The sequence below is a fragment of the Capricornis sumatraensis genome, chromosome 2 (genome assembly GCF_032405125.1).
Source record: "Capricornis sumatraensis isolate serow.1 chromosome 2, serow.2, whole genome shotgun sequence".
NCBI lineage: Eukaryota > Metazoa > Chordata > Mammalia > Artiodactyla > Bovidae > Capricornis > Capricornis sumatraensis.
The window spans coordinates 58151597-58161118 of NC_091070.1; the positions used below are offsets into that span (position 1 = coordinate 58151597).

The following is a 9522-nucleotide window of genomic DNA, read 5'->3' on the forward strand; positions in this document are numbered from 1 at the left end:
GTAGGGGAAGAAAGGACAGTGATAAGCATCCAATCTCTGAATGCAATATTTATAACACCAAACTAGTGATTCAACACAAACGCAGGCAAGGTTTCCAGGACAGAAGCACTATTTCAGGTTGTATATAGACCTTATAGTGCACCTTAGTTCTAACCTTTTTTCTCTCAGCGGAGAAGATCTTATTCTTTAATTTCCACTTTTAAATATAAAGCTTTCCCTACTTCAGTCTTTACCTCAATACTCATCCTTCTAAGTTTACATTTTCCTTGCAATTCAATGCCCAATTTTCTACTTCTTCCTTCCTCTCAAATTATCCCTTTAACTTGTTCCTACTTATTTTTATAGGCCCCCAAAGCCTCTTCCTCAGGATAATGTGCAATTCAACAGGCCCTCTCAACTACTCCCTATACCAAAGTTTAACTACAGAGGCCAACAATACAATTTTTCCTGTTTGGGTTTCAGGAAAGATACTTTTAACTAAAATTTTACCACTCATAAATTTCTCCACTAAATCTTTCCTTTTCCTCCTCCTACACTAAATTGTTTCCCACACAATTACAATGTAATCAAACACTCAAAATGTATAATTCTATAATCATACAAAGACATCCTAAAAATATATCATTGCTAATGTATGACACACACCCTTTATAACTCTGTTATTGGGAGTACAAGATAAAAAAACACTGGAGTTTTCTTTTAAGTTGTGTTTCTCATTTCTTGTTGAGAAAGAAGGGTAGAGGTATGTCATACAACTGCTATATCAGAAGCCATTCAAACTGTGTTACAAGATTCTATTGAAGATTGTAGACACACTTAAAACTTTTTTTTTTTCCTTAAAAGAAGTTGTAACTGCATAAACAAAATCCAAAGCTTCTATAATCTGCCCAAAGGATACATAATACTTAAACTGGAGGTCTGTACCTCTTAATAATATATTTTTAATATATTATTTTTTAATAATAATAATTACTTAATACCTCCAGTTTCCCCATAGTCTTCATCTACCAAACCAGGGCATTTATGGGGTTGGTATTAATGAGTAGTAGGAAAAATTCATCTCTCCATAAATGGAGAAAACTTTCTATCCTTTAGAAGACTTGAGACAATATTAAAATGACTGGAGAAGGCTGGTGAAATTTAGTTCTGAACTCTGAAAACCACCTAAAGGATAATTTACAAATACCATCTGGGATCCAGGCAGCCTCATCAACAAAAGGGGAAACTGGTTGAGATCATACAAATCTAAAATTCACATACATTTTTACATCTGGACTGAATCTTTCCTTGGTACGGGCTTTCATGTATTAAAATAATTATTTGCAGGTTTTAGCTTTTTTTTTTTAAAACCCACAGCCTCAGAAATCAAAATGTGCAACATCCAAGTTGAAAACTACAAAGAATTCCTTTATCAAAAAAGTTAGTTGTGAGACAGGATTCATTTACACTAAACTCTGAACTTGATAGCCTAGTCAAAAACAATTCTGTTTGAAACTTTCATTTCAAGCATCTGCCACAAAAGGCTACAGAGTCTATTATGTCATAAGTTTTGAAAGCCAAAAGCTTTATAAATGCAGTCGAAAGTGGAAACAAAGTTCAGAATCTCAAAAAGCGCTACACTTCCCCAGCTCCCCACCCAATTTAGCTAGTCTATTTGAATGAGTTTTAAAATAACTTGTAGCTAAAACTTACTACCTAGCACATGGACATTTCCCTTTCAGAAGCAACAGTTTTAATCCTGGCCCATTAGGTTTTCTGGTAGAGCCAGGAGCATCTTAATTCTCAAGTTCAAATTATGTATTTGAAGCTAGTAGCCTACCCACCTCTGTTGCCCCTCAAAAGGAGGGGGGTAGAAGCAGAGAAAGATTTCCTGTCCCTTAAAGTGTTTGGGGCCCTGCAAGATCTGGTGATTACTGTGGTCCATCAGTGTCAGATCTCAGGCACTCTTACAAGCAATTCAAAGTGGGGGCTTGGGGGTAGGGGGTGGGGGTGCTGGGGGGAGAATTAGTTCATATTACAGACAGTCTGCTTTCTGGAAAAGATATCCCGCAGATAACTGGATAGCAGATATTCCCTGGGGGACCCTTCTCATCTAATAATCCCAGAAGTCCATTTTAATATGAAATATAAATCCAATATATTTACAAACATACTGAAAGAGCATTCAAATGTCAGCTGTCTCATATTGTGGAGTATTTTCATTTTTAACATAATACTTCTATTTCTCAAAACCACACCCAAGGAAAAATGATTAAGTGCTAGAAGCTTTTTTTTTTTTACTACAAAAGACAACAGCACAGGCATCTGTTTTCCTGCCTCTCTCTTCTGTTCTTCTCCCCTCCCCCACCTTCTACCCAGCAGGCGGTCTGTAGGTTTTGGTGCCTGTTAAAATTACTTTCTACAATGGTTTCATAATGCTGTAGATTCTGAAAAACTTCTGATCCATTAACAGTGCTGAGCCTAAACTTATGCTTTGTTCTAAGAAGAGAAATCCAAAAGTCAAAAGCCTTTTTAATGACAGATGTATTACGGAAAATTTTCCCCAAAGTTTTGATGCTGTGAAATATCAACTCCCTGAAATCACAGAAAGGAAATGACTTACATTCTTGGAAAATGAAGCCACTAGCAGCTTTCTCCAATAGAATTCTCTAATCCCTAAACTACACCCTGTGGCAACGGGGGAGTATTTCGTGCAAGGACTAAATTTATATAGATGCTTATAAAAACCAATAAACAAACATTGCCAGGTGCCAGAGAAGAAGAGACGGAATCCTACATGAGAAATCCAGCAAGAGATACTTTTTCTGAACACTCAAAAAAGGTTAGAGAGCACAGACTTGAAGTTAAAAGCAACCTGAGAATGCTTGCTGAAGTTTTGCTTCCCTGCTGTGGGCAATGCACAACTCCTGAGGGAAATACTGGCAAAACAGATTTTTGCTAGAATTCCAAACGAAAAGGATGTCAAGGAGCTAATATTTCTTTAGACACTAACTAAACAACTGCACGGCCTGAAAATTCGCCAACTTTCACCTCAACTTTAAAATGTGCTTATTTTGACAGCTTTCCATTTCTTCCTGCCTTCAAGAAAACGCCCTCACCATTAGATTATGCTGTCCCGGGACTAGAGGGGCTGCTGTAATTCCCGTGGACCTCACTCGGATGGCCCCCAGCTGTCCATCCCTGACAGCTCCTGGCCCTCCTCGGGCACAAGCTGGGGGTCTCCTCGGCCCGGAGCCGGGCCTGCGCGTCGCCAGCTCCTCCAGGATCCCAACTACTGCAGGCCGCGCCCCCCACTCCCATCCCACCGAGGCCCCCTTCCGGCGTCGCCGAGAGAGAGCTCAGTCTCCGGCTCCCCCGACCAGGGACTCACGGGGACGGTGGGACAGACTCAGGTCCCCTCCCGCAGCCGGGCTGCCCGGGCCGGCGCGCGCACAACAGGCGGCACCCAGGAATTCGGGACTCAAGAGCTGGCCCCGCCGCCCGGGCACAGCAACGGGGTGTGACGGGCAGGCGTCCCCAGCCCGACTACCCGGGAGCCAAGCGCGAGCACCGATCCCGGGGTCGCAGCCCACAGTCCCGGCCGGCCTCCCCCCTCGCCGCAGAGGCTGCCCAAGGCTCTGCACCTTCCTCGTTGCCCGGCTCGGCTGCCCCGAGGCCCCGTTCTCCCTTCCCGGCGTGGGCGAGCTCCGACTCGCCAAGAAGCGACCTTCCTTCCAGTCCGGTGCCCGACGCCCAGAGCTGAGAGAGCGAGAAGAAGAAAGACGCGGAGAAAGGGACACCGCCTGGACTGGGGCTCGCGACTTCCAGAAGCCCTCCCGAGGTCGCGTCCCGCCGCCGCCGCTGCCGCCCGGCCGGCAGGGGGCAGAATGAGCGGCGGGGGCGCGGTGGCCGGTCTTGGAGGTCGGCTAGGGGAGTCCCCGGGTACCCGGCTCCTGTTCTTACCTCGGAGAAGGTCCGCAGCACAGGGCGTCGGACTATTCCCAGCTCTCCTTGCCTTCCTGTCGGCGCCGCGCCTGCCCCACTCTCTCAGCCCCTTGCCCTGGGCAGCCAGACGAGCGCTCCGCGTCCGCCCCGCCCACGCCTCCCGCCCCGCCCCCTGAGGCTCCGCCTCCAGCCCGCCCCGAGGTGGCGGGGGCAGTGGCAAAGCCTTTGCAGCGGAGCGTGGAGCTCGCGACCGCACGTGGAGCGCCTGCAGGCCCCGCCCCGGGCCCAACCAAGAGTCCCGCGGAGGGGTGCCGCGAGTCAGAGGCGGGAGAAAGCCGAGCTCGCCACGCCTCCGGGGTCCTGGGGAGGGAGGCGAGCCGCAGATGGATGCTATGTTAGGACCGCAGCCATCTAGGCTCGTCCCAGCAAAGCGGAGACGGAGGCGCGAGGGGACACTGTCAGCTCCCCCTAGTTCTTGCCTAATGGCCCCCTCTGACACCCGGCCTTCGCTCCCCTGTATCTCTACCTCCCGAGCTCAGTCGGGCTGGCCGGGGGCGGCAAGTTTGGCCTGAGCTTCGTTTTAGTAATTCGGAACGACTCAGGGGAGGCCACTGGGCGAGGAGGCGGTCCCAGCGGAGGCAATTTAGCGATTCCTTACTCCCTCCAGTCCTGTCCCACACCCACCTGCCCATCCACCACTCGGGACGCCGGTCTTTCGCCGGTTTTTTGCTGGATGGAAGAGGCCCCGCCGAGGAAGTCAAGCCTTCCCCGCTAACTGCCTCTCCAGGTCTTCAGGTAGACACAGTCTCTGTCCGCTGTGGTTTTAGCGCCAGTGACCTCTCGGAAATTATTTTTACCCGCTCTGCTCTCGCTGGTAGCCGAGGGAGTGATGCAAAAGGCCAATGGAAGGTATTTTTAGGTCACTAAGACTCAAGATAGGAGATGGAGATTTTTTTTGGTCGCCTTTTAATTGTTGGGTCTAGGGAAGGAGTAATTTACACCTTTCCAGCCAGCCCGCGCCACTTGGACCAGCTTTTGGGGACTGGAGACAAGAGAGAAGAACCAGCCTCCACCTGGCTCCCAGGCCCGCAATCCACAGAACTACCCGCTCCCCGCGCCGGGGCTTCTACCCTCCTAGGTCTTCTGGTGCCTGCTAATCCGGTGAGCCCTCGCCAGGGGCGGCAGTAACGCCCACGGGGCCCCTCACTAAGGGAGTGATGAGGTGCCTCTGGAAGTGACAAGGAGACAAGGAAACAGGACCTGACAAAGGACACTACCCCAAATCAGATTTATGCTAACAGAAGCCAGCTTTAAAATTGCCCTGCTCTTTTGATCCAAATATATAGTTTGATCCAAAAATAAAGTTACCTGTTGAAGGTATGCCTCTGTGCCTTATTTACATGGCAAAAGAAATTCCGTTTTGTGTTCACAGCCGAAGCTTACTAGAAATAGTTGTTTCACAGCTTTTACATTTTGGGAACAATGACATTAGAAATATTGGGGATGGTGATGTTTTTTGTCTTTCCGCAATCCATTTATCCATTGGGAGCTTATTTCGGATAAAGTCATGACTCCATTGTGGGAAGGAAGACACGAACTATGTTCCAAAGACTGCCATTTGAATGAGTTGTGTTTAATTAATAGACTAAAATTAAAAATTTGTTTAGTAGTTGATTACAACGTTGATATTTAAAAGTGGAGGTTTATACTTTTTCCTCTCATTTTTGACTTTAATATGCATTCAGAATCAGTGCATATTGAACAATAGTTGACAAGGTCTTAATTTGATATCTAATGAGACAACCCAAGTTTTCATATGTGAACATAAATGAGACAAGTGAGGAATATAACACTATCATGGAAAACAGTTCCTAAATCTGATTATTTTTTTCAGGCTTCATGCATAAAAATCTAGCAGATAAAGAATAACGTTGGATTGTGAAGTATTGCTGAAATTTGAAGTAATTAGATAACCCAGGGAGTAAAATATTTTAAACTAATTTTTAAAAACATGTGTTTAAGATTGGATTTATTGTCTAGGATTTGATTATAGCAAAATTTACTATATGAATTTTTAAAATCATAATGATCATGTTATTAATATGAATACCATGATAAACATAGACTCTTCACATCTTATACTTTGTGAACTAAGTACTTTAAAATTCTTAAAAATCAGTTTTATAAACGCCTGAAACAACATAAAATTCAGGAAGCACTGCTTTGGAAAACACAGTCCACTCAAGATGGAACTGGAACTGAGAAAGGATGAGTTGTTTTAGAAGTTTCTTACCACAGGAAACGTTTTTCTGTGCTTATTATAATAAATAATGCAGTTTTGTAGGTAATTAAAGTTATATTTTATGATTCTCTTTGATGTTTAGGTATGGATTTATTTTCATTGGTATGATGATATGTTTTCCTAAATATGAGATGTTGACCATCAAGTGAAACATTGTCCTAAAACACATCTTAAGCTTTCTCCATAGCAATATAAATATTGTATGGTTTTGCTTTTTAGTTTTATTAGGAAGATATTATTCATCCCATAAATTTATTTATTGAGTACTCCCTTACACAAGCCCAGGGTTAGACTCTGGGATTTAAACCTAAAAATAGCATCTTATTATAGTTTGAGGGAACAGATGAACTTTATGCTTGGTATAGTAGAGATAGGCAGGAGGGATAATGGGAAGGCCAAGAGCAGGCTTCAGATATTCCCTATCAACTGAGATGGGAAGGATGAAAGAAAATTTGAGAACAAGTTGGTTGAAGTGGTGGTTCTCAAACTTGGTAGCACATTGCAACCACCTGGGGATTTTAAAAACTCCCAATGCCTGTGTTCCAGGAATATGGTTTAATTAGCCTAGGATGTGACCTGGACTTGGGGATGTTTTCAGGAGGCCCATATTATTCTATGTGGAGACACATGTGGGAACTATGGGTTACAGTATCTCAGGAAAAGAGCACAGAATGAACAGGCGCATGAAGGCATAGTTTTCAAGGACAATGGCTGTAGCCTCATTTTGTAATTGAACATGCTTAAGCTTTGGTGGGTGATAGTTACACATATTTATGTAAGAAACACAGTTACATAGAAAATGAAGAGATGTGAACTGCTATAATTTACATCCGTATACAAAGTATTTTCCAAACACCAGAAGAGTACCTTAAGAATTAAGCTCAGTTCAGCATGTTAGAAGAAAATAATTTAGTTCTTTTTTATCTTTTATACATAATTCAAGAGAATTTGGAACTTACAGTATATTTTAATGCTGAAATATAAATTCTAGTCAAAGGGAGATGCCAGTAAACTGACATACTAGCTTTTAAAGAATAAGTATTAAATTAAATTAAATTCTGTTCATCCAAATTAAATTCTGTTCATCATTCTGACTGAAGGTCATAATAAAGAAATTAGGCTCCTTTTTCTCTGTGGTAATTACTAAAGTTCATTGAAAAAGCAAAACTATTCATTTTAAAGCAAATTTGCTTTAAAAGTCCTACTCGAAGGTCTTAAACGTCCCTTTGCATGCATGCTAAGTCACTTTTCCAACTCTTTTCGACCCTATTGACTGCAGCTCACCAGGCTTCTCTCTCTATGATTCTCCAGGCAAGAATACTGGAGTGGGCTGCTATTCCCTTCTCCAGGGGATCTTCCCAACACCGGAATCAAAACCGAGTCTCCTGTAATCCATCCATTGCAGGTGGATTCCTTACCTCTGAGCCAGCAGGGAAGCCCAAATGTCCCTTTAGCTAACATATATTACTTTGAAAGAAAAAAGAATCACACGTGGAAACAAATAGTACAGGGATGTAGTCCTGGTTTTCACTGACAAAAACTCAAAGTGCACTCCTTATTATTCTCAGCTAGTATATAACTTTGGAGAAGGCAATGGCACCCCACTCCAGTACTCTTGCCTGGAAAATCCAATGGATGGAAGAGCCTGGTAGGGTGCAGTCCATGAGGTCGCTAAGAGTTGGATACGACTGGGTGACTTCACTTTCACTTTTCACCTTCACGCATTGGAGAAGGAAATGGGAACCCTCTCCAGTGTTCTTGCCTGGAGAATCCCAGGGATGGGGAGCCTGGTGGGCTGCCGTCTATGGGGTCGCACAGAGTCGGACACGACTGAAGTGACTTAGCAGTAGCAGTATATAACTTATGTTCTGTAAAATAAAACACCAAAAGAGATTTTGATTCTCAAGGGAAGTCAGGAGAATTGATTAACAGTCATTTAATCCAGCTGGCTCATTGTCATGTACTAGGAGTCCATGATCAGGAATAGAAAGAATTATAGCTGACCTCTGAACAACATAAGTTTGAACTGCATAGGTCTACTTATATGTGAATTTTTCCCCCACTAATTAATACTACAGTACTACAGGATTTTCTAGTAGTCATGTATGGATGTGAGAGATGGACCATAAGGAAGGCTGAGTGCCAAAGAATTTATTCTTTTGAACTGTGGTGTTGGAGAAGACTCTTGAGAGTCCCTTGGACTGCAAAGAGATCAAACCAGTCAATTCTAAAGGAAATCAATCTTGAATATTCATTGGAAGGACTGATGCTGAAGCTCCAATACTTTGACCACCTGATGTGATGAACCGACTCATTAGAAAAGGCCCTGATGCTGGGAAAGATTGAAGCCAGGAGAAGGGGATGACAGAGGATGAGACGGTTGAATGACATCACTGACTCAATGGACATGAGTTTGAGCAAGCTCCAGGAGATGGTAAAGGACAGGGAAGCCTGGTGTGCTGCAGTCCATGGGATTACAAGTGACTGAACAACAGGATCCACTGTTGGTTCCAGCAGCAGACATGGAACTGCAGATACAGAGAAACCACAAATATGGAGAACTGAGGGCATATGTATATATTTGGAGGGCCAACTGTAAATTTCACATGGATTTTTGCCTGCATGGAGGGTGGGTGCCCCTACACCCTACCCCACCCCTTGTTGGTCAAGGGTCAGCTGTATTTTGTAGAGGCAGCACAGCACTGGAATTAATATTACGTACCAATCTAACTCAGAAAGATTTACCTTTATCCAATTTACAGATAAAAAATTGAAAAAAACTTAAATTCATTAAATTCTATTCTCTTGGCCATCAAGTTTTGAGACACTATTTTAAAATAGTTTAACTTGATTATCCTGGGACAAAGTTTGGTTTTAATATAGTATATAAAAGTTTACAGGAGACATATTTGAAGAGTTACTTTCTTCCTATTCCAGTATGGTTTTAGTTTCACCACAAACACCACATTCCGGTTCCTTGAGGGCTTGAATACTTGAATACTCCAGACAAAAGTTTCCATAAGACTGGGATGGGGGGAGGTGCGGGGGCTCACAGGCCAGGCCATTCACTCTTCAGGAGAGGCTGTTCTAAGGGGTGCAGAGGAGACATGAGCTACACGAAGTAGGACAGCCAGCCCAGCATGGAGAACTGCCCTGAGGTTTTCTAGTTGAAAGGCACAGTGACAAAGACAGTGCTGGCTTGAGGGATACAGCTGCCCACTCAAACAGGGTGAGGAATTAAGTATGAAAAGAGCACTGACTGCTGCCTTATGCATGGGCTTCACATTCTAGAGAAG

The 9522-nt window shown here is 43.8% G+C and overlaps 1 protein-coding gene across 1 annotated transcript in view; it reads right to left on the bottom strand.

Moving 5' to 3' along the window:
- FRMD6 (FERM domain containing 6) overlaps positions 1-4049 on the bottom strand; it is an 81352-nt gene extending 77303 nt beyond the window's left edge. The window contains exon 1 of the mRNA XM_068964873.1: positions 3943-4049. The gene's annotated coding sequence lies outside the window, so the exon portion shown is untranslated. The remainder of the gene's footprint in view (positions 1-3942) is intronic.
- Positions 4050-9522: the final 5473 nt, after the last annotated feature.